The sequence below is a fragment of the Anomaloglossus baeobatrachus genome, chromosome 1 (genome assembly GCF_048569485.1).
Source record: "Anomaloglossus baeobatrachus isolate aAnoBae1 chromosome 1, aAnoBae1.hap1, whole genome shotgun sequence".
NCBI classification, from domain to species: Eukaryota; Metazoa; Chordata; class Amphibia; order Anura; family Aromobatidae; genus Anomaloglossus; species Anomaloglossus baeobatrachus.
Genome location: NC_134353.1, coordinates 305,860,700 through 305,887,481, shown reverse-complemented (window position 1 = coordinate 305,887,481; position 26,782 = coordinate 305,860,700).

Below are 26,782 nucleotides of genomic sequence, written 5' to 3'. Positions count from 1 at the left end.
TAAAAAGCTTAAATTTTATGGTGAAGAATCAACAAGTGGCACACAATTGTGAAGTTGAACGATATTTATTGCTTATTTTAAATTTTTGTAAAAAATAATAAACTAAAAATTGGGGCGTGCAATATTTTGCGGCCTCTTTAAGTTAACCCCATAGCGACGGCCTAACGTCTCAAGACGTCGGAAAAACAGGGTACTTATTCTGTTCCGACGTCTTGAGACGTCAGGCCGGAAAAACCCTGTAGCGCCCCCCAGTGACGAAAAATCTCGGGGGTTTCAGCTACCGGGGGTAGCTGAGACCCCCCAGATTATGAATCGGGGTGTTTTTTATGCACCCCGTTAATGCGATCGCCGGTATACACCGTATACCGGCGACAACATAAAAAAAAATAAATGGCTGGTAAAATTTATTTATTTCTCATCTGACGTGATCAAACATGTCAGATGAGAAATAAATGTGAGCCCTTAGTGCCCCCAAAGCCCCCGGTACCGGAGAAATCCATCCAACCCCCCCCCCCTCCGGAAAATCCAAGATGGCGCCGACGCGCGCTGAAAACTCCCGCCGCCGCCGCCTCTGCATTCATTTCCCTCCGATCTGAAATGATCAAACATTTCAGATCGGAGGGAAATGTCCCCCTCCTGACCTCTCCTCCGGTACACCGGAGCTCTTTGGTCCCAAGAGCCCCCTCCAGTTCTTCAGAGTCCCCCTCCGGAGCGTGCAAGATGGCGCCGACGTGCGCTGAAAACTGCCGCCGCCGGCGCTGCATTCATTTCCCTCCGATCTGAAATGATCAAACATTTCAGATCGGAGGGAAATGTCCTCCCCCTGACCCCTCCTCCGGTCCACCGGAGCCCTCTGGTCACCGGAGCCCCCTCCGGGTCTCCAGAGCCACCCCCCCTCCCCCGCATTCATTCTGCTCTTTCTGCTGCATGTGACACGTCACATGCGGCAGAAAGGTGTCCCCAGGTCCCACTAGGTCACCCCCCATCACCCCCCCCAGCCCCCCAGCCCCTGGTCATACGTTACCTGTCTGGTGATCCGTCCCGCGATCACGCCGCCTCCTTCTTGAACGCTGGCGGCGCATGCGCAGACAGCGGCTGTCAGCTGGATTCCTCCCCCGGTCCACAGTGGAGCAGCCTGTGCATCAGCGACGTCAGTCTTGCAGGGACGCTGACGTCGCTGATGCACAGGCTGCTCCACTGTGGACCGGGGGAGAGTGAGTGCAGTAATCAGCAGTCTCTCCATGTGAGGAGTGTGGTCCTCACATGGAGAGACTGCTGTTCCAGAAAATGGGGGGTACGTTCTGTGAGCGTGCCCCTCATATTCTGGAATGAGGTTACTGCAGGTCACTCTGCCCTAAATTGGACCGGGGCAGTGTGAGTGCAGTATTCTCAGATTACTGCACCCACACTGCTCATGGAGAGCTTGCTCTTCCAGAAAATGGGGGATACGTTCCCTGAACGTGCCCCCCATATTCTAGAAGATCCAGAGTCGGCGTGGGACCTCCAAAATGGATTACAGCGACCGTAATTTCTTTATTTTCAATAAATTGGGGAAAGAGGAATGTTTCGGGGAGTTTTTTTTTCAAATAAATTTTTTTTTTGTCTTTTTTTTTGTCTATTACTTGACTGGGTTAGTGATGTCGGGTATCTGTTTAGATGCCGTGACATCACTAACCCCAGGGCTTGATGCCAGGTGACATTACAGCTGGTATCAACCCCATATATTACCCCGTCTGCCACCGCACCAGGACGCGGGATGAGCTGGGGCGAACCGCCAGGATTGGCGCATCTAATGGATGCGCCACTTCTGGGGCGGCTGCGGCCTGCTATTTTTAGGCTGGGAAGAGTCCAATAACCATGGCTCTTCCCACCCTGAGAATACCAGACCCCAGCTGTCCGCTTCACCTTGGCTGGTGATCTAATTTGGGGGGGACCCCACGTTTTTTTATTTTTTTAAAAAAATGCCTGGGGAGCCCTCCAAATTGATCACCAGACAAGGTGAAGCTGTCAGCTGTGGTTTGCAGGCTACAGCTGTCTGCTTTACCCTAGCTGGCTATCAAAAATGGGGGGGACCCCACGTCGTTTATTTTAATTATTATTTTTTTGGGGGGCTAAATACAAGGCTAGGCACCCTTTAGTGCCACATGAAAGGCACTAAAGGGCGCCAGCTTAGAATATGCAGGGGGTGGGACGTTATATATGTTTGACATCTATCCATTCATCCATTGTAGCATTTTAGGCTGTGCGCCCACAATCGGGATTTGCAGCGTTTTGGGCGCAGAGTGTTTTCCCTGTGTCCATAGCGCTGCGTTGTGCAGTAGAAGCACAGTGGAAGGATTTTTAGAAATCCCGTGCCCACTGTGCTTCTCTTCTCCGCAGCATAAACCGACCTGTGGTGCAGCTTCCCGAGCCTCAGCATGTCAATTTATGCTGCGGAGATGAGTGTTCTCTGCAGGTAGCATAGAGCTCCACAGCGGCCTGAACCCAAATCGTGGGCATGGGCAGCTGCGTTCTCCCGTGGACAACACTCACATCTCTGCAGGAAGGCTGACACTGTGTACTGGACGCCGTGTCGCTGGATCATGGCCACATAGCCTAAAAGTGAGACATTTGTTGCTACAGCAACATTTTTGTGAAGTACCTGTGGATTCAAAATGCTTATTATACTCCTGAATAAAATCCAGTTTCCAAAATGGAGTCACTTGTGGGGGGTTTCTAATGTATAGGTACCCAAGGGGCCCTGCAAATGTGACATGGTGCCCGCAATTTATTTCAACTTTTCCAGAATTCAAATGGTGCTGCTTCCATTCCAAGCCCTCCCATTTATCCAAACAGAGGTTTTTGGCCACATGTGGGGTATCCCTGTGCTCATAAGACATTGGATAACAACCTGTTGGGTCCACGGTTTGTTGTTGTCTCTTGAAAAAGTGAGAAATTTGATGCTGAAGCAACATTTTTGTGAAAAAAATGAAAAGTTTCAATATGGCAACCTAAGCTTATCAAATTCTGTGAAGTATTCGTGGATTCATACTGCTCACTATACACCTAGATAAAAGCCTTGAGGTGTCTTGTTTCCAGAATGGAGTCACTTGTGGGGGACCTCCACTGTTTAGGCACCTCAGGGGCTCTCCAAATGCAACCTGGCGTCCGCTATTGATTCCAGCCAATTTTGCAGTCAAATGGCACTCCTTCCCTTCCGAGCCCTGCCATGCGCCCAAACAGTTGATTTCCACCACATATAAGGTATCGCCAAACTCAGGAGAAATTGCACAATAAATGTTATGCTGAATTTTTTCCTTTTACTCTTGTAAAAAAAAAAGCTACCTGGTTGAAATAACAATTTTGTGGTAAAATTTTTTTTTTTTTTTTTTCATGGCTCAACGTTATAAAATTCTGTGAAGCACCTGGGGGTTCAGGGTACTCACCAAACATCTAGATAAATTCCTTGAGGGGCCTAGTTTCCAAAATGGGGTCACTTGTGTGGGGTTTCTGCTGTTTAGGTACCTTAGGGGTCCTCCAAATGTGACATGGTGCCCGCAATCTTTTTCAGCCAAATTTCCTTTCCAAAATTCAAATATTGCTCCTTTCGTTCCAAGCCCTCCCATTTGTCCAAACAAAGGTTTCAGACCACATGTGAGGTATCACCGCGCTCATAAAAAAGTGGTTAACAAACCTTGAGGTCAAATTTTTGGAATTACCTCTTGAAAAAGTGAGAAAATTGATGCTAAAGCAACATTTTTGAGAAAATTATTAAAATTTTCAATATGACAACGTAACGTTAACAAAATCTGTGAAGTACCTGTGGATCTAAAATGCTCACTATACCCCTAGATAGAAGCCTTGAGGGGTCTAGTTTCCAAAATGGTGTCACTTGTGAGGGGTTTCTTCTGTTTAGGTACCTTAGCGGACCTGTAAATGCAACATGGTGCTCGCAATCTATTTCAGCCAAATTTGCTTTCCAAAATTCAAATATTGCTCCTTCTGTTCCGAGCCCTCCCATTTGTCCAAACAGAGGTTTCTGACCACATGTGGGGTATCGGCGCACTCATAGGAAAGTGGGGAACAAGTTTTGGGGTCCATTTTGTTGTGTTAGTTCTTCTAAAAGTGAATAAATTTGGGTTAGAGCAACATTTTTAGGTAAAATTTAATTTTTGCTTTTTTTCATTCCACATTGCTTTTGTTCATGTGAAGCACCTGAAGGGTTAATAAACTTCTTGGATGTAGTTTTGAGCAGTGTGAGGGGTGCAGGTTTTAGAATGGTGTCACATTTGGGTATTTTCTGTCACCTAGGCCTATTGAAGTCACTTCAAATGTGATGTGGTCCCTAAAAAAATGGTTTTGTAAATTTTGATGTAAAAATGAGAAATCGCTGATAAACTTTGAACCCCTCTAACTTCCTAACAAAAAAAAAATTTGTTTCCAAAATTGTGCTGATGTAAAGTAGACAAGTGGAAAATGTTATTTATTAACTATTTTGTGTCACAGAAATCTCTGGTTTAACGGTATAAAAATTCAAAAGTTGAAAATTGCTAAATTTTCAAAATTTTTGCCAATATTCAATTTTTTTCTTCAATAAACGCAAAAAATATTGTCCTAAATTTGGTACTAACATGAAGTCCAATATGTGACGAAAAAACCATCTCAGAATCACCGGGATCCGTTGACGCGTTCCAGAGTTATAACCTCATGAAGTGACACTGGTCAGAATTGCAAAATTTGGTCTGGTCATTAAGGTGAAAATTAGCTCCGTCACTAAAGGGTTAATACTTTGTAGCACCACCTTTTGCTGCAATTACAGCTGCAAGTCGCTTGGGGTATATCTCTATCAGTTTTGCACATCGAGAGACTGAAATTCTTGCCCATTCTTCCTTTGCAAACAGCTCAACCTGAGTGAGGTTTGATGAAGAGCATTTGTGAACAGCAGTTTTCAGCTCTTTCCACAAATTCTCGATTGTATTCAGGTCTGGATTTTGATTTGGCCATTCTAACACCTGGATATGTTTATTTGTGAACAATTCCATTGTAGATTTTGCTTTATGTTTTGGATCATTGTCTTTTTGAAAGACAAATCTCCGTACCAGTCTCAGGTCTTTTGCAACTACTTCTCAACGATACCCTAAGGCAAAAATACCTGGGTGTAAACATGAAAAAACGCTAGAAAATCATTAAAATTATAGAGTAAATTCAAAATATTTTTATTGTGACCATTGGACATTATTTTGTTTCTAACTAATCTATCAGGTCTTTTGCAGACTGAAACAGGTTTTCTTCAAGAATGGTCCGTATTTGGCTCCATCCATCTTCCCATCAATTTTAACCATCTTCTCTGTCCCTGCTGAAGCAAAGCAGGCCCAATCCATGATGCTGCCACCACATGTTTGACAGCGGGGATGGTGTGTTCAAGGTGATGAGCTGTATTGCTTTTACGTCAAACATATCGTTTGTCATTGTGCCAAAAAAGTTCGATTTTGGTTTCATCTGACCAGAGCACCTTCTTCACATGTTTGGTGTGTCTCCCAGGTGGCTTGTGGCAAACTTTAAACAACACTTTTTATGGATATCTTTGAGAAATGGCTTTCTTCTTGCCACTCTTCCATAAAGGCCAGATTTGTGCAGTGTACAAATGATTGTTGTCCTATGCACAGACTCTCCCACCTCAGCTGTAGATTTCAGCAGTTCATCCAGAGTGATCGTGGGCCTCTTGGCTGTATCTCTGATCAGTCTTCTCCTTGTTTGACATGAGATTTTTGAGGGACGGCCGGGTCTTGGTAGATTTGCAGTGGTATGATACTCCTTCCATTTCAATATGATCGCTTGCACAGTGCTTCTTGGGATGTTTAAAGTTGTGGAAATCTTTTTGCAACCAAATCTGGCTTTAAACTTCTCCATAACAGTATGAGTGTTGTGTTAATTGGTCTTCATTATTCTCTCTGTGCTTTAAACAGAACACTAGAGATGAGCGCTGTTCGAATCGAACCGTTCGCCAATCTCAAATTCAAGGTTTTTTTGGTGATGTTCGAGTCGTTCGACGAACTCAAATGATTTTCTTCACGTTCGACAGTTCGAGTTAACATTCGATAATGGTTTGATCACAAAAAGCATGGCTTTTCACAGTAAGGCTATGTGCGCACATTGCGTATTTGCACGCGTCCTGCATCCCCAGCACAATCCCTCTCTTTTTCCTACTCACCGATCAGCTGCACAGCTATCACAAAGCTCCGGCAGCTTTTCCTCATTTGAAATTGGCTGCAGCTCATTATTCAATCTCGTATTCCCTGCTTTCCCCACCCACTGGTGCCCATAATTGGTTGCAGTCAGACACGCACCCACGCTGAGTGACAACTGTTTCACTGCAACCAATCACATCTGCCGGTGGGCGGTTCTATATCGTGCTGTAAAAAAAATAAATAATTAAAAAAAAACCCTGTGGTCCCCCCCAATATTGATACCAGCCAATATAAAGCCACACGACTGGAGTATGGTATTGTCAGAATGGGTAGCGCCACGTTATGGGGAGCCCACCACCCTAACAAAATTAGCCAGCAGCTGCCCGGAATTGCTGCATCCATTAGATGCGACAGTCCGGGAACTCCACCCGGCTCATCCCGAATTGCCCTGGTGAGGTGGCAATCGGGGTAATAAGGAGTTAAATGGCAGCTTATAGCTGCCACTAAGTCCTAGGTTAATCATGGCAGGCATCTCCCCGAGATACTTTCCATGATTAACCTGTAAGTGAAAGTAAATAAACACACACAACGAAAAATCCTTTATTTGGAATAAAAGACAAACCCCCCTCATTTACCACTTTATTAATCCCCAAACACCCTATCCAGGTCCGAAGTAATCTACACGAAGATTTCAACTCTGCTACATGAAGCTGACAGGGAGTGCCATAGAACATGAATGCTCTCTGTCAGCTCCACGCAGCAACTGAAGTGAGCCGTGCTGTCACCGGATACTTCACTAAGGTAGTGCCTGCGTGTGTGTGGGATCACGGGGGCCGGTGTGTGGGGATGATGATGGGGGAGGTAGTGCCAGGGTGTGTGCGGTGGTGATGATGGGGGCGGTAGTGCTTGTGTGTGTGCGGTGATAATGGGTTTGGTAGTGCCGGGGTGTGTGCAGGGATAATAATGGGTGTGGTAGTGCCGGGGTGTGTCCGGTGATGATGATGTGGGCAGTAGTGCTTGCGTGTGTGCAGTGATGATGATGGGGCAGTAGTGCTGGGGTGTGTGCAGTGATAATGAGTGTGGTAGTGCATGGGTGTGTGTGGTGATGATGATGGGTGCAGTAGTGCCGGGGTGTGTCCGGTGATGATGGGGGCAGTAGTGCTTGCCTGTGTGCAGTGATGATGATGGGGGCGGTAGTGCCGGGGTGTGTGCGGTGATGAGGATGGGTGCGGTAGTGTCGGGGTGTGTGCGGGAATGATGATGGGGGTGGTAGTGGCTGCGTGTGTGCGGGGATGATGATGGGGCAGTGGTTTCGGGGTGTGTGCGGGGTTGATGATGGGGGCGGTACTGCCGGGCTGTGTGCAGGGATGAATCAACAACAAGTGGCACACAATTGTGAAGTTGAACGATATTTATTGCTTATTTTAAATTTTTGTAAAAAATAATAAACTAAAAATTGGGGCGTGCAATATTATTCGGCCTCTTTAAGTTAATACTTTGTAGCACCACCTTTTGCTGCAATTACAGCTGCAAGTCGCTTGGGGTATATCTCTATCAGTTTTGCACATCGAGAGACTGAAATTCTTGCCCATTCTTCCTTTGCAAACAGCTCGACCTGAGTGAGGTTTGATGAAGAGCATTTGTGAACAGCAGTTTTCAGCTCTTTCCACAGATTCTCGATTGGATTCAGGTCTGGATTTTGATTTGGCCATTCTAACACCTGGATACGTTTATTTGTGAACCATTCCATTGTAGATTTTGCTTTATGTTTTGGAACATTGTCTTCTTGAAAGACAAATCTCCGTACCAGTCTCAGGTCTTTTGCAACTACTTCTCAATGATACCCTAAGGCAAAAATACCTGGGTGTAAACATGAAAAAACGCTAGAAAATCATTAAAGTTATAGAGTAAATTCAAAATATTTTTATTGTGACCATTGGACATTATTTTGTTTCTAACTAATCTATCAGGTCTTTTGCAGACTGAAACAGGTTTACTTCAAGAATGGTCCGTATTTGGCTCCATCCATCTTCCCATCAATTTTAACCATCTTCCCTGTCCCTGCTGAAGCAAAGCAGGCCCAATCCATGATGCTGCCACCACATGTTTGACAGCGGGGATGGTGTGTTCAAGGTGATGAGCTGTATTGCTTTTACGTCAAACATATCATTTGTCATTGTGCCAAAAAAGTTCGATTTTGGTTTCATCTGACCAGAGCACCTTCTTCACATGTTTGATGTGTCTCCCAGGTGGCTTGTGGCAAACTTTAAACAACACTTTTTATGGATATCTTTGAGAAATGGCTTTCTTCTTGCCACTCTTCCATAAAGGCCAGATTTGTGCAGTTTACAAATGATTGTTGTCCTATGCACAGACTCTCCCACCTCAGCTGTAGATTTCTGCAGTTCATCCAGAGTGATCATGGGCCTCTTGGCTGTATCTCTGATCAGTCTTCTCCTTGTTTGACATGAGATTTTTGAGGGACGGCTGGGTCTTGGTAGATTTGCAGTGGTATGATACTCCTTCCATTTCAATATGATCGCTTGCACAGTGCTTCTTGGGATGTTTAAAGTTGTGGAAATCTTTTTGCAACCAAATCTGGCTTTAAACTTCTCCATAACAGTATGAGTGTTGTGTTCCTTGGTCTTCATTATTCTCTCTGTGCTTTAAACAGAACACTAGAGATGAGCGCTGTTCGAATCGAACCGTTCGCCAATCTCAAATTCAAGGTTTTTTTGGTGATGTTCGAGTCGTTCGACGAACTCAAATGATTTTCTTCACGTTCGACAGTTTGAGTTAACATTCGATAATGGTTTGATCACAAAAAGCATGGCTTTTCACAGTAAGGCTATGTGCGCACATTGCGTATTTGCACGCATTCTGCATCCCCAGCACAATCCCTCTCTTTTTCCTACTCACTGATCAGCTGCACAGGTATCACAAAGCCCCGGAAGCTTTTCCTTATTTAAAAATGGCTGCAGCTCATTATTCAATCTCGTATTCCCTGCTTTCCCCACCCACTGGGGCCCATAATTGGTTGCAGTCAGACATGCACCCACGCTGAGTGACAGCTGTCTCACTGCAACCAATCACATCTGCCGGTGGGCGGTTCTATATCGTGCTGTAAAAAAAAAAAATAATTAAAAAAAACCCTGCGGTCCCCCCCAATATTGATACCAGCCAATATAAAGCCACACGACTGGAGGCTGGTATTGTCAGGATGGGTAGCGCCACGTTATGGGGAGCCCACCACCCTAACAATATTAGCCAGCAGCTGCCCGGAATTGCCGCATCCATTAGATGCGACAGTCCGGGGACTCCACCCGGCTCATCCCGAATTGCCCTGGTGAGGTGGCAATCGAGGTAATAAGGAGTTAAATTGCAGCTTATAGCTGCCACTAAGTCCTAGGTTAATCATGGCAGGCATCTCCCCGAGATACTTTCCATGATTAACCTGTAAGTGAAAGTAAATAAACACACACAACGAAAAATCCTTTATTTGGAATAAAAGACCATCCCCCCTCATTTACCACTTTATTAATCCCCAAACACCCTATCCAGGTCCGAAGTAATCTACACGAAAATTTCAACTCTGCTACATGAAGCTGACAGGGAGTGCCATAGAACATGAACACTCTCTGTCAGCTCCACGCAGCAACTGAAGTGAGCCGCGCTGTCACCGGATACTTCACTAAGGTAGTGCCTGCATGTGTGTGGGATGATGGGGGCCGGTGTGTGGGGATGATGATGGCGGAGGTAGTGCCAGGGTGTGTGCGGTGGTGATGATGGGGGCGGTAGTGCTTGTGTGTGTGCGGTGATGATGGGTTTGGTAGTGCCGGGGTGTGTGCAGGGATAATAATGGGTGTGGTAGTGCCGGGGTGTGTCCGGTGATGATGATGTGGGCAGTAGTGCTTGCGTGTGTGCGGTGATGATGATTGGGCGATAGTGCTGGGGTGTGTGCAGTGATAATGAGTGCGGTAGTGCAGGGGTGTGTGCGGGGATGATGATGGGTGCAGTAGTGCCAGGGTGTGTCCGGTGATGATGGGGGCAGTAGTGCTTGCCTGTGTGCAGTGATGATGATGGGGCGGTAGTGCCGGGGTGTGTGCGGTGGTGATGATGAATGCGGTAGTGTCGGGGTGTGTGCGGGAATGATGATGGGGGCGGTAGTGGTTGCGTGTGTGCGGGGATGATGATGGGGCGGTGGTTTCGGGGTGTGTGCGGGGTTGATGATGGGGGCGGTACTGCCGGGGTGTGTGCAGGGATTATGATGTGGGCGGGATTGTGGGGTGTGTTTGGTCATGATGATGAGGGCGGTAGTGTCGGGGTTTGTGCGGGGATGATAATGGTGGCAGTAGTGCTTGTGTGTGTGCGGGGATGATGATGGGGATCGTAGTGCCGGGGTGTGTGCGGGGATGATGATGGGTGCAGTAGTGCCAGGGTGTGTACGTTGATGATGATGGGGCGCTACTGCCGGGGTGTGTGTGGTGACAAAAATAGAGATATAATGCAGCCACTGGTATGGTATATCAATGTGAAAGACATGAAATACAGCAATAATACCTAAAATATAACTTTTAATAATTTCTCTAAAAATAGGGAAGGATCACCTTGCCTATGCATAAAAATCAATTCAGGGAATAAATCAACTGCTGGAATTCTCCAGACTTAAAGGAGAAACCAGCAAACCCTGTGAAGTAGCAAGCACACCCCAAAAACACTTGGTGTTGGCAAATATATATTTAAATAATCAACCAGATGCACAGTTTTCACAACACAGCTGCTTATTCACACTCTGTTGATATCACTAGCAGCAGCGTCATCCATCAGATTATTAACCACCAGTTAACTAATAGCAAGAAGTCCTTAAGAGACCCCAGCTACCAGTACATTTAAAGGTCATTTCACAACTGGTTGACACTGAAAAACAATATCCAGGGATGCAATACTCATTAGTTAAGCTGATGCTCTCTATCAGGGAACAATCTCACCCAAATCCTGGTATCTTGTTTCCCAGAAGGTCAGTGTGTCATCATATTCGGCGTAATCCAAAAGACCTTCATCAAGCAGGTCTAGGACCCCTTATGAATAGACCCACTTTTCCTCTCCCAGACTCTCCTTCTCCCGACGCGTTTCCTGTGTATCATTCATCAGGGGAGCATTAAGGAGTAAACCTGAACTGGGTTAATCAGGCGGTCACAGCGCTGGTCCTGTATGCTGTGCCTTGGCCTAGACCTGCTTGATGAAGGTCTTTTGGATTACGCCGAATATGATGACACACTGACCTTCTGGGAAACAAGATACCAGGATTTGGGTGAGATTGTTCCCTGATAGAGAGCATCAGGTTAACCAATGAGTATTGCATCCCTGGATATTGTTTTTCAGTGTCAACCAGTTGTGAAATGACCTTTAATTGTACTGGTAGCTGGGGTCTCTTAAGGACTTCTTGCTATTAGTTAACTGGTGGTTAATAATCTGATGGATGACGCTGCTGCTAGTGATATCAACAGAGTGTGAATAAGCAGCTGTGTTGTGAAAACTGTGCATCTGGTTGATTATTTAAATGTATATTTGCCAACACCAAGTGTTTTTGGGGTGTGCTTGCTACTTCACAGGGTTTGCTGGTTTCTCCTTTAAGTCTGGAGAATTCCAGCAGTTGATTTATTCCCTGAATTGATTTTTATGCATAGGCAAGGTGATCCTTCCCTATTTTTAGAGAAATTATTAAAAGTTATATTTTAGGTATTATTGCTGTATTTCATGACAAAAATACAGGCAGTAGTGTCGGGGTGTGTGCGGTGATGATGATGAGGGCGGTACTGCCAGAGATTGTGAAGGGAAGATGATAATGGGGGCGGTAGTGCTTGCGTGTGTGCGGTGATGATAATGAGGGTAGTAGTGGCGGGGTGTGTGCGGTATGATGATGAGGGCGGTAGTGTCGGGATGTGTGCGGTGATGATGATGAGGGCAGTAGTGTTGAGGTGTGTGCAGGGATGATGATGGGGCGGTAGTTCCGGGGTGTGTGCGGTGATGATGATGAGGGCAGTAGTGTCAGGGTGTGTGCGGAGATGATGATGGTGGCGGTAGTGCTTGCGTGTGTGCGAAGATGATGATGGGGGCAGTAGTGCTGGGGTGTGTGCGGGGATGATTATGGGTGCGGTAGTGCCAGAGTGTGTGTGGGGATGATGATGGGGGTGTTACTGCCAGGGTGTGTACGATGATGAAAATAGGGGCAGTAGTGCCGGGGTGTGTGCGGTGATGATGATGAGGGTGGTACTGCTGGGGGTTTATGTGGGGATGGTGATGGGGGCAGTAGTGCTGGGGTGTGTGCGGTGATGATGGGGGCGGTAGTGTCGGGGTGTGTGCAGGCATGATGATGGGGGTGGTAGTGCTTGCGTGTGTGCGGTGATGATGATGGGGGTGGTAGTGCCGGGGTGTGTGCGGGGATGATGATGGAGGCGGTACTGCCGGGGTGTTTGCGGGGATGATGAGTGCGGTAGTGCCGGTTATGCGGTGATGATGGGGGCTCGCTCTCTCTCTTTTGGCTTAACGCAATGCATTATTTCACAGGAATAAGTTGCCTTTATATCACACTATATACAACGCATCCATCACACTCGTCACACAACGCATTGTGACAGATGCCGTTCAATGCAAGTGTGAAAGTACCTTCTGCAGTCAGCGGGCATGGAGCCGAGCATCCAGTGCGCATACATTCTGCATCAATTCTGCATTCACAAAACATTCACATGTGCTGCCAAATCGCTGCAGATTTATACACATGGACACTACGAAATGTGCGCAATGTTAATAATAATATCCAAATTCAGTGCATAGTGTGCGGGGGGGGGGTTCCTGAAATAATGGCGATCTCCTTTTTTTCCTAACCACGCGTACAGTGGGGCGGTGCAGGCTGTCAGCCAATCACACACACACAGCAAAGGGCATTTTTTGCACACAAGCAAGAAGGGCATGTGTCATTGGTTGTGTATGTCACATGTCCTTGCCCTATAAGGATTTCTGAGTAGTGTCACTTTTGGACACCATAGAAGGAGTTTACTCTGTGTATACGTACTTCATACCAGAACTGGCTCATCTGGATCAATCCGTGCACCTCCTGATTTGTCCTGTGGCTTCTACGCTGGTAAGCTGAACCTTTTTTTGTGTGTTTTCTATGTGTTTGTATGTGTTTGTGTTTGCCTGCCATTGTTTTCAATGGGGTTCGAAAGTGTTTGTCGAACGTTCGTCAAACGTTTGACGAACTTACCCGCCGTTCGACGAACCGAACTCGAACAATAGGGGGTGGCTCATCTCTACAGAACACTGAGACTATCACAGAGCAGGTGCATTTATACAGAGACTTGATTACACACAGGTGGCTTATATTTATCATTATCAGTCATTTAGGACAACATTGGATCATTCAGAGATCCTCAATGAACTTCTGGAGTGATATTCCACGCCCCAAATTTCAGTTTTTTATTTTTTACTAAAATTTAAAATAAGCAATAAATATCGTTCAACTTCACAATTGCGTCCCACTTTTTGTTGATTCTTCACCATAAAATTTAAATTTTTTATCTTTCTGTTTGAAGCCTGAAATGTGGGAAAAGGTTAAAAACATTCAAGGGGGCCGAATACTTTCACAAGGCACAGTATATAAAATTATCTCAGCACAGGAATATTTTTCTAAATACATCCAAATGTATATAGTACATTATTATCATTCTAAGATCTATTGATTAAAATCAACATTAAAAGGAACGTTGTTCATAGGAAATATCTTTTAAGTGTCTTTTTTATGGATTGTATGTTAATGTTATTAATTTCAAAGAGACTAAAATTTTTATATACCGTATTTTTCGCTTTATAAGACGCACTTTTGTTCCCTCAAATTTTGGGGGAAAGTAGGGGGTGCGTCTTATAATCCGAATATACGGGGGGTGTATATATATATATACTACAGAGTCCAGGGGAGGTGGGGGCAGCTCTGGAGCTCTGTTGGGGGCAGGTGAAAGCTGCGGGCAGCAGCGTTTGATCTCCTGCTCCCTCTTATATAACATGCACAGCCGCTGTCCATCACCATGGTGCTGAAACCGCACCGTGGCGATGGGCTGGGGCAGCGGCGTATATTATATCTGCCTGCACCCTCCTTTGATCACACATGCCCCCCCTTTGTTAGATATGGCTCCCATTCTGATGCCCGTAGTAAAATAAAGCACTCTTTACTTACCCCCTCCAGCGTGTCTCCCCGCTCTCCCTCCTGGTGCTGTGATCATGCATGCAGAGATGATATCACTCTGCTGTGCCAATCACATGACCGGCCGAGAACCAGGAAATGCAGGAGGCCGGAGCTCAACCCCAAGGAGGGAGTCGCGAGACAGGACAGTGCTGGAAAAGGTAAGGAAAGAGTTTATTTTACTAAAAGCAGAAGCATGGGGGCGATATCTAACACAGGGTGCTGTGTTCCAGCCATAGGGGGCTATGTGAAGCCACCGGGGGCTGTGTGCAGCCACAGTGGGCCGTGTGCCAGTAACAGGGGGCCATGTGCAGCCACAGGGGGCCATGTGCAGCCACAGTGGGCCGTGTGCATCCACAGGGGGCCATGTGAATCCACAGGGGGACATGTGCAGCCACAGGGGGCCATGTGCATCCACAGGGGGCCATGTGCAGCCACAGTGGGCCTTGTGCAGCCACAGTGGGCCGTGTGCCAGCCACAGGGGGCCATGTGCATCCACAGTGGGCCATGTGCCAGCCACAGTGGGCCGTGTACCAGCCACAGTGGGCTGTGTGCCAGCCACAGGGGTCGTGTGCCAGCCATAGAGGATGTGTGCCAGCCATAGAGGATGTGTGCCAGCCATAGGGGACATGTGGCATCACTGGGGGACGTGTGACAGCACAAGGGGGCTATATTCAATATAAGGTGGCCGTATCCAGATTAAGGGGGCTAATTTTAGGATGGGGGAGCTATGAGGGACATATACCCTATATGATTTGTTAGACGGACAATGGCATTATAAGACGGACCCCATTTATTAAAAAATTCTCTATTCCGTCACCAAATTTGGGGGTGCATCTTATAATCAGGTGCGTCTTATAAAGTGAAAAATACGGTAATTACAAACTTATTTTTTTATAGCTATCAAAGATATTGCATGAAGAAAAATTCTCTAACAGTTAAATTTCCTTTCCAAAAAAGTTAACTCTTTTAAGCCTTGAACTAGTAAGTATCATAGATTTTCGGAAATGTCGTAAGGACTTGAAGAAAAAAAAATATAAAAAAAGTTTGATAAGACTCAAAAAGCAATAAAGATAAAAAGTATGTCTAACCATAGGCTTCTTTAAGTGAAAAGTTTGGTGGTACAGTAACAATAAATTATCAAGAAAATTCACCATGAATGGGAATTGTTTGCTAAGAATCTGAAAAATCTGTAAATTCACAGATTATAATAATCAGTCTGTTACATAAGTTTTTAAATATTTATATTTTTTCAATAATCATCTATCAGTATCTTGTAGAATTAATAATTATTTTTGGAGCAGCAATATATAATAAACTTTGGTTATTGTTCATATTAATATTGTCTGGTAACCTCATTTGTAGGGCATACCTTGCTCCTATTTGTAGCTTCAACAAATTCTCTACTTGACTTCAATATAGTCTCTGACAGATCTGCAAGACTTTAATATTCTGAAAACAATTTAGGAGATCTTTGGCATTAGCAGTGGATATAAATAATACGTCTTTAAAAAAAATTCTAAGTAAACAAAGGAGCAACAAAACAAATTGTGAAGAAAAACTTCATGGCATTTGAAACACATGATTTTTTTAAATTTGAAATTATTTTGCATACATACTCTAAGGCAGAGGTTCCCAACTCCAGTCCTCAAGGCACACCAACAGTGCATGTTTTCAGGATTTCTTTAGCATTGCATGGGTGTTGGATTCAGCACCTTTGCAGGTGATTAAATTATCACCTGTGCAATACTAAGGAAATCCTGAAAACATGCACTGTTGGTGTGCCTTCAGGACTGGAGTTGGGAACCTCTGCTCTAAGGGGTACTTAGCATGCTGCGACATCGCTAGCATCAGCTAGTGATTCCGAGCGCGATAGTACCCGCCCCCTGTCACACATGCGATATCTTGTGATAGCTGCCATAGCAAACATTATCTCTACGGCAGCTTCACATGCACTTACCTGCCCTGCGACATCGCTCAGGACGGCGGCCCGCCTCCTTCCTAAGGGGGCATGTCGTGCGGCGTCACAGGACGTCACACGGCAGCCATCCAATAGAAGTGGAGGGGCGGAGATGAGCGGGACGTAAACATCCCGCCCCCATCCTTCCTTCCGCATAGCCGGTGGAGGCAGGTAAGGAGACGTTCCTCGCTCCTGCGGCTTAACACACAGTGATGTGTGCTGCCGCAGGAACAAGGAACAACATTGTATCTCCTATTGGTGCGACATTATGAAAATGTCCGACACTACACAGATCACCGATTTACGACTCTTTTGCGATTGTTTATCGGCGCATCTAGGCTTTACACGTTGCGACGTCGTTACCGGCACCGGATGTGCGTCATTTTCGATTTGACCCGGACGATATCGCAGTAGCGATGTCGCAAGGTGCAAAGTACTCCTAAGTTTAATAAGTTTACTAAGTCTTCTAAGATTACTCATTTTAGTTTTATGATTACACTGGTCAACGCAATTTTTCTGGTAAAAAGTTTTAAAAAGATATTTTAAATCAATTTTGCCTGCTGATTATGAATATGAACTCCGTTTTTGGCTATCACATCAGGATTTCGAGATATTTTCAATTTTTTAAGAAAATTACTCATATCAAATGTTTTATTATACAACCACATGATTTTAGGTACTACATTTTGCATATTTTTAATCAAGGAATAACAAAGATTACAAAGTCTATGTACTACAAATCAAATATACTTACAGAATTAAACTACACAATTTAAAAGACATATGTGGCACACAGATGAATGGCAAATGTTAGTTATTTGAACTTTCTTTTCTTGGCTGATCTGTGATGTACAGCTTCTCGGTTGTCTCTCATCAAGCTCCAGCAATAGTCAGCCATCATATGTGAGTCCCACCGGCCTTGATACCATTTTTCCATTGTTTTAATGTCCTGATGAAAACGCTCCCCTTGTTCCTCGCTCACATCCCTAAGGTTCTCTGGAAAAAAGTCCAAATGGTTGAGTAAATAGTGAATCTTAATACTCATTCTATATCCAAGATTTCGCAGACTCATTAGTAGCTCTTCCACAATCTCTTCATAGTTGTCTGCTTTCTTATTCCCAAGAAAATTCTGCACCACATTACAAAATGCATGCCAAGCTCTTTTTTCTGTCTCATTCATTGATGTGATAAAATTTGGGTCTCTCATAAGTGTTCTTATTTGAGGTCCATCAAATATTCCAGCATTTTTCTTCTCTTCACTAAGACAGGAAAAGTTCAACATATATAGTTAAAGCATTCCCCACTGTGATTAAGAGCTTTGACAAACTGTTTCATCAATCCAAGTTTTATGTGCAAGGGAGGAAAGACAATGTTCTTCCTATCCACTAGAGGATCATAGATGACATTTTTATCACCAGATGCCAAACTCTGTTGCTGAAGACACTCAGTTTTCACCCAATGCTCTGCTGTAGCTCTACTGCCCCAGTAGCACAGAAAACAAAGGTGTTTTGTGTACCCTCCTTGCAGACCCAAAAGAAAGTTAATCATTTTCAAATCAATACAAATTAACCACCCATGAACATTATATTGTAACCTCTCTAGAACAATCTTGATGTTTTTATATTCTTCTTTAAGTTTTACAGAATGACCTATTGGTACAGAGCAATACTTATTTCCATTGTGTAACAGAACACATTTTAAACTTGTTTTGGAACTATCAATAAAAAACATCCAATCCCTTGAATCATATTCTGGAAGTCCCATAAAGAGAAGTAGCCCTTCAACATCAGTACAATAGACAAGCTGGCCATCTGAATGGAAGGACTTACGCAGTTCTGCTTCCCTTTTACGATAAAATGAGACACTTGTACCGGGTTTCAACATTCGATTTTCTTGTAGTTTTGAAGCCAATAGTTCAGCAGACTCTTTTGGTAGATAAAGATCTCTAACCAGATCAATCAAAGCAGACTGAGTAAACAGAATTGGTTTGTCACAATCTTCATCACATGGTTGAAAAATATCTGGACTGTCTTCTTCATCAGTGTAACAATGTGAGGATAGATCTGTGTCAACATTTTCTGGAAGTGCAGTATATTGTTGAACAGGTATGTCTTCCCTATGGGCAACTGGTCGAATAGCTGAAGGGATACTCGGGTATTGTAAATATTGCTTGTTTTTCTTATTGAAACCTTTTACATCGACAAGGCAGAAATAGCAGTCTTCAAAATGATTGCTTGATGCTCTCCAAACCATAGGAACTCCAAACTGAAGTTTAGCATTCTTTCTTTGAGACCATGATCTCAAGTTCTCAATACAGATTTTGCACACTTTGTGAGGATCCCAATGCTTGTCTTGGTCTCCAAGTTTTACTTTGAAGTACGCAAAATACACCCTCTTAACAAAGTCTTTAATGTTGCGACTATGAGTCTTCACAGTAAAGTTTCCACAGATGTAGCAAAAAATATTTGTATCATCTGAGCACTGTCTTCTGTGAGATGTAGAGGCCATTGTTAGATCAGCAAAACATCCTGCAGAGAAATACAAGATAAAAGTTGTTAGCTACCTGAGTTGTTCACTGAATTTCTGCCCCCCCCACACCTTAGGTATTGATTCACAAGCAAAAAAACAAAAAAAAAGCAGGATAAAAACAATAAATATCAAAATTAATTGAAAATTTCAATAAATAAAACAGTACCTGCACACGACTGTTGTGTACATTGAAAACTGTTTGTTTACTTTCTTATCATAACAAATGGGAATTATGCATGTTCAAAGAAAGCAAAGATATTCTCACATTTATTTGGGAGACTAAATGAAAACTAAATTTACCTTAGTGAACCGTATAAACCGACACTTTTGATACACTACTTATATTTTTCATGGAATTCATGAAAATGGGATATATACCTATAGCGCTAAAACGTGATGTGATAGAGAAATTTTAAGATCAGATTTGAATTCAGCACCCTCAAATTAGTCTAACGTCTCTTTCACATATCCGTTCATAACCACGCACGTTTTTCACGGACGTGTCAGAGGTGCGTTTTGCCCTCCGTGAGCCGTGTTTATGGCACGATAACACACTGTTAAAAATATACTCTTAAATATATTTTTCTTCAAATACGTGATAAGACGCATGAAAAATGGACTTCAAAATGTGTATAAAATAAATGTATTTTATATCTAATAAAATGGTTGTCAAATTCAGTTACAGAAAGGAAAAATAATATTCTTGTATGCTTACGTAAAAAGTTAATAATTAGTCCATACTAATCAATAGAAAATCTTCATCCATCTCTCCTTGGATCCTGAATGGAATTATTCTGGAGACCTCACAGCCATGTCTTGCTTCGTGAAGGGCTGGAGCTGCTTCTTCAGACTGACGACACGTGTAAGAGAGAGCACCTCTCGCTCCGTGTCATATTTATACAGCTGTCCAAATCCATATAGGGAAATTCTGCTGGACGCGTGTTACATGGTGTAATCCTTTTGCTGTAAAGATCCAGATGGATATATATATACAGTTAGGTCCAGAAATATTTGGACAGTGACACAATTTTCGCGAGTTGGGCTCTTCATGCCACCACATTGGATTTGAAATGAAACCTCTACAACAGAATTCAAGTGCAGATTGTAACGTTTAATTTGAAGGTTTGAACAAAAATATGTGATAGAAATTGTAGGAATTGTACACATTTCTTTACAAACACTCCACATTTTAGGAGGTCAAAAGTAATTGGACAAATAAACCAAACCCAAACAAAATATTTTTATTTTCAATATTTTGTTGCGAATCCTTTGGAGGCAATCACTGCCTTAAGTCTGGAAGCCATGGACATCACCAAACGCTGGGTTTCCTCCTTCTTAATGCTTTGCCAGGCCTTTACAGCCGCAGCCTTCAGGTCTTGCTTGTTTGTGGGTCTTTCTGTCTTAAGTCTGGATTTGAGCAAGTGAAATGCATGCTCAATTGGGTTAAGATCTGGTGATTGACTTGGCCATTGCAGAATGTTCCACTTTTTTGCACTCATGAACTCCTGGGTAGCTTTGGCTGTATGCTTGGGGTCATTGTCCATCTGTACTATGAAGCGCCGTCCGATCAACTTTGCGGCATTTGGCTGAATCTGGGCTGAAAGTATATCCCAGTACACTTCAGAATTCATCCGGCTACTCTTGTCTGCTGTTATGTCATCAATAAACACAAGTGACCCAGTGCCATTGAAAGCCATGCATGCCCATGCCATCACGTTGCCTCCACCATGTTTTACAGAGGATGTGGTGTGCCTTGGATCATGTGCCGTTCCCTTTCTTCTCCAAACTTTTTTCTTCCCATCATTCTGGTACAGGTTGATCTTTGTCTCATCTGTCCATAGAATACTTTTCCAGAACTGAGCTGGCTTCATGAGGTATTTTTCAGCAAATTTAACTCTGGCCTGTCTATTTTTGGAATTGATGAATGGTTTGCATCTAGATGTGAACCCTTTGTATTTACTTTCATGGAGTCTTCTCTTTACTGTTGACTTAGAGACAGATACACCTACTTCACTGAGAGTGTTCTGGACTTCAGTTGATGTTGTGAACGGGTTCTTCTTCACCAAAGAAAGTATGCGGCGATCATCCACCACTGTTGTCATCCGTAGACGCCCAGGCCTTTTTGAGTTCCCAAACTCACCAGACAATTCCTTTTTTCTCAGAATGTACCCGACTGTTGATTTTGCTACTCCAAGCACGTCTGCTATCTCTCTGATGGATTTTTTCTTTTTTTTCAGCCTCAGGATGTTCTGCTTCACCTCAATTGAGAGTTCCTTAGACCGCATGTTGTCTGGTCACAGCAACAGCTTCGAAATGCAAAACCACACACCTGTAATCAACCCCAGACCTTTTAACTACTTCATTGATTACAGGTTAACGAGGGAGACGCCTTCAGAGTTAATTGCAGCCCTTAGAGTCCCTTGTCCAATTACTTTTGGTCCCTTGAAAAAGAGGAGGCTATGCATTACAGAGCTATGATTCCTAAACCCTTTCTCCGATTTGGATGTGAAAACTCTCATATTGCAGCTGGGAGTGTGCACTTTCAGCCCATATTATATATATAATTGTATTTCTGAACATGTTTTTGTAAACAGCTAAAATAACAAAACTTGTGTCACTGTCCAAATATTTCTGGACCTAACTGTATATATATATATATATATATATATATATACCATACTATGTCAGCATTTATATATATTCAATACCGATACCTTAATATTTATTCCTTATAAGAACTGTTATCAATATGCTGTGCCCTCCAACATAAACAGAACTGTGAACATATATAATATGTCCTATTATAAAGTTTTTGATAACCAGATGTATTAATTTTAATGTTTTTACACACACGGATAATGGGAACTTTCTACTCACCTGTCCCTGGCTTCGCTGTCCATGGTGCTGATCTTCAGTCTCTGGTACTGCCAACTCCCCGCTGCTGCTGCTTCCGGCCACAGTGAAGTGAATATTCAATGAGCATAATGGCAGTCGGAAGCAAGTGACAGCAGCGGCAGAGCCTTCAGTGCTGGAGAAGATGAGTAATGTTTTGTTTTTTTTTCTCGCAGACACATGTGATTTATCCGTTGCGTGTCACATGGAACACATCCGTGTGGTCCGTTTACGTTACGTGTGACCCGTTTGCGTTCCGTGTGACACCCGTGATGACAGAGAGAAAACGGACATGTTGCCGTGAGGAACACACGGACACACGTATCTACGACACGGACACATGTTCCGTGCGTAAATACATACATATATCCAAGACCATTAAAAAACCAAGGTCTACTTGTGTACGTGTCTCCGGTACGTGAGGAAACTGACCAAACACGTACCAGAGGCACGAATGTGTGAAAGAAGCCTAAAACTGTTTTTAAACTCTATGCCAGATTTTTTTTTTTTGTAGACCAGTGTTATGTCCTCTGTTTTACTTTTATAAAGCCCTATTTCTATTATGGGACAGGGGATGAAAATGCCCATGGTGTTGGCCAATTGTCTGTTAATTGACAAGGTGACGGTATTTTTTTAACTGTATCCATGTCTCCAGGAATCTCATACAGTTAGGCTGAGGCCACACAGCGTTATGTGCGAGTCCTCGCATGAGACTCGGCTCATGCTTGCAGCACAGTGGGAGCCGAGTGTCATGTGAGGGTCATATGACTGTGGTCCGATTGTGCGATCAGACCACAGCTGCGGGGGGGGGGGTGCTGTGTGAGGGGAGGGCCAGCGCTGCAGAGGGGAGTGCCATTGCTGCGGAGGAGAGTGATGGGATTTATCTCTCTATCTCCTCCATTGCCGGCTATTGTGATTCACGCACTGCACTCACACTGATGTCACACGAGTGTAGTGCGATTTTTCTCTCGTCCCATAGACTTGTAAGGGTGCTAGTGATCACTAGGATCACATTACACTCGCAGCATACTGTTACTGTTTTCTCAGTCTGATTAGGGCTGAGAAAATAATTGATCATGGATGCTGCCCCAGAGTAATATTGGTCCGAGTTGAATGCGATTTTTTTATTGTGCAAGAAGGTATAACAGAGGCATTGTTACTGTGGTGGTATGGAGGAGAAATCATGCTTATGCGCGGGAATAATGGATAACTATTATAACTTTTTCTGTGGAGGCACAATAGGAGCACTGTATTTACGTGAAAGTATTGTAGGGGACACGGTTACTATGTGGGTGCACAAAATTACAATTTACAAGTACTATTTGAAGGCACAGTGGGGTATTATTATTGTGTGGTGGCACATTGAAATTATTACTATATGAAGGAAAAATGGAGGTATTATTATTGTTTTGAGACAAGGCATTATTAATAGAGATGGGTGAATAGTCAAATATTTGGATTCTAATTCTTTGTGCTGAATAATTTATATTATTTCTGTACTTGAACTGAAAAATAAACCTATGGCAAATAAATGGGAAACTCAAATATTTTTTTGGAGGATCTTGCAAGTAGGCCTGTGGGGGCTGGGTATAAAGCAGGAGAATAGTACTTAATCAGTTTCCAATAGCTGTAACACTGCTTCTTGGTCTGATCATTAAAGTTCCCCCATCCTCTATAATAGTATCTGTGAACAGTTGCAGTCTAGCTTCCCCCACCAAGCTTCTTTGACAGTGTCTGTGATTGCTTGCACTCACACCAGATTTCTGAGTAGACAGAGTGGAGGGTAAGAAAAATAAAACATAATTGTAAAAAATGGCATGGACTCTCCATGTTTTGATGCGCAGAGCAGATAAAGCAGACAGCTGGAAGTGGTAGCCCTCAGTTGTGTGCGTCATTTTGGCTGTGAATCCAAATAAAATTCGATATAAAAAACACTTTTTCTCCAATTTATTAACTCCTAAAACACCACAACAGGTCTGACAATCCACACAAGGTCCCACAACGATCCCGGCTCTGCTACATGTGAGATGAAACTCAAATCCCTCATGCACCACTTCAACTGCTTCTGCTACTTGGTGTAGCTCTCCATATGCCACAGGTAAAGCCAAAGCATCAAAAAAGTCCCTCCTCAAGTAGAAAAAACTGTATTGATCCCAGTGTTCATGAAGGGAATAAAAACATCCATGTTTCGCCCAACACAGGGCCTTTATCAAGCCATAAAAAAGTGTGCATAATACCAATATACTACACACAATGCTATTCTTATTTTCACAGCTCAACGTCATTAAATTTTGTGAAGCACTGGGGGTTCAAAGTGCTCACCAAACATCTAGAAAAATTCCTTGAGGGGGCTAGTTTCTAAAATGGGGTCACTTGTGGTTGAGCACCACTGTTTAGGCACATAAGCAGCTCTCAAAATGCAAAACAGCGTCTGCTATCCATTCCAGACATTTTTGCACCCTGCCATTCACCCAAATAGTTGACTCCCACTACATATTGGGTATTTGCTTAATTATAACAAATTGCAAAAAAAAAATATTGGTGCATTTTCTCCTGTTACCCTTGTGAAAAGGCAAAATTTGGGGCTAAAGTAACAGTTTTGTGGGAAAAAGTAAAATTTTCATTTTTTCCTTCCATACTGCTTAAGTCCCTGTGAAACACCAGAAGGGTTAATAAAACTTCTTCGATGTGGTTTTGAGCAGTTTGAGGGGTGCAGTTTTTAGAATAGTGTCAACTTTGGGCACTTTCCTTCACCCGGGCTTCTCAAAGTCCCTTCAAATGTGATCTGGTCCCTAAAAAAATGATTTTGTAAATTTTCTTGGAAAATGAAAAATGATGAACTTTGAATCTTTATAATTTCCTAACAAAAAATGATGCTTCCAAAATGTTGCTAATGTAAAGTAGACATGTTGGAAATGTTATTTATTAACTATTTTGTGTGCCATAACTCTCTGGTTTAGGAATAAAAATACAATCTTTGAAAATTGCGAGATTTTCAAGCTTTTTACTAAATAAATGGAAACAGTATCATCCTAATTTCACCAATATCATGAAGTAGAATATGTTTTGAAAAAACGTTGGCAGAATTCCCGTGATCTGTTGACGTATTCCAAAGTTATAGCCTGTAAAAGTAACACTGGTCAAAATTGAAAAAAAAAAAAAAAGACCTGGATATTAAGGTGAAAACCATGCTCTGGGGTAAAGAAGTTAAGGCACTGATAGATAAGGCTGTTCACTCTTCATAACTAAGGTTTCTAGTCTTAAGTCATCCACTTTCTCAATTTGGACATCTCTGGGTCAGCTAGTTGGAGTTGTACCCATTTGCATCTTGCACACCCCAGCACTTAATTTGGTTGGCATCCTGTCTCCAGAAAAGGTATAAAGGCTAAACTTGACAGGCATGATAGGAAAAGCCTACAACCTGTACTTTGGTTGCAGAATAGGAGTTCAGGACAACATTTGGGCTCCACACACATGCTGCAATAGATATGCATTACATCTTAGCCAGTGGTTGCATGGAAAGATACAATTTATGCCTTTTACAGTCCTAATGATCTAGAGAGAGTCAATCGATCTCACAACCAGTTGCTATTTTTACATGGTGCCCCATTACAAAAAGGAGTTTCAAGGAAGAAGTGGACTTCATAGTATCCAAAAATTCCATCTGCAATGCACCCATCACGATATACAGAAGAACTACTAGTTCCAAAAGCAATAGAAACATTTTCAGTTGAGTCAAGTAAGGAAGAAGATGGTGCTTGGTGTCACGATGTAGTTTCTTTTCAAAACACAGACTTTCTGTCAGCAACTTCAACTGAACCACACCTTACACTCAAAGCGGAATAAATTATATTGTTGGAGATTTTGATCTGTCCAAGAGTAGGTTTGTCATAATATGTGCTTCCATCACACTGATGTCCCTTCCTTCCCTGGTCTGGTCAGGAGAAGAGAAAGGCACTGAATTTGGGTATTTCCATCAGCATCTTCAGCGGCAGTACATTCTCTAAAATTTCACATTCACAAAATAGCAACAAAGCAACATGTCCGCAATTTATATGCAGACGGATGTGTGATTTAGGCAGCCAATCACAGAAGCCCTTGTGTGCAGGAACATCCACAAATAATGTTAAGAAAAAAAATGGTGCTGTGCACCAAAAAACCTTCTCCTTGGTCCCCATCCCTTCATTGATTTTAACATCCTTCATTCATCAGACACCACCACAATCCTATACAAAAGAAGAAAATATTATTACAAAAGCATATTTGTAAATGCAGGCAGTGTTCGGGGTAAAATCGAACAAAACAGAAGATCGACAACTTTTGGGGAAATTGCTTGGGGTTACCAAGCCCGAATGTACATGCTAAGTCTCGTACTAAATTTGAAATTCGCGAACCTTTATCAAACAGGTTTGCTCATCTCCACTTGACACCTAGTTGTTGCAACCCTATCTGTATGTTACATAATCTCAGGTTGTAAGGATTGCAGGGGCTGAAGTCTTCTGTCACAACCTTAGGGTTTCTGAGTGTGTGTGATGTTATTCCTTTCAGATATTTCCCACTGACATATACTCAGATGATTTAAAAAAATCAAATGTAAATTAACAAAAGTAAGGAATCAGTCAATTTTCTGAAAAGAAATTGTTTACTAGTGAAACTTACATAACTTATAAATAGGAATCAGATGCAAACTTGTTGTTCAGAATTTTTGTATTACACAAAAGTTTAGACTCAACATTGACTTGTGATGGCACATCCCTTTTTAGCAACAACGATTCACTAATTCAGCATATGTGGCTTGCATGCTTCATCTTAACTGTTCTTTATAGCCATCTTCAGAGCTATCCATGCCTAAACCTGAAAAGCTCAACAATTCTTAACTTACGGTAACACTTCCAAGTATGGCCTACTTATTGCCTTTTCAGCTCCATTTTGGTAGTGCTGTTGGAGGGTTACTAAAACCCCATAACCTCCTTGGACATTCGGACATAACGTCTGCAG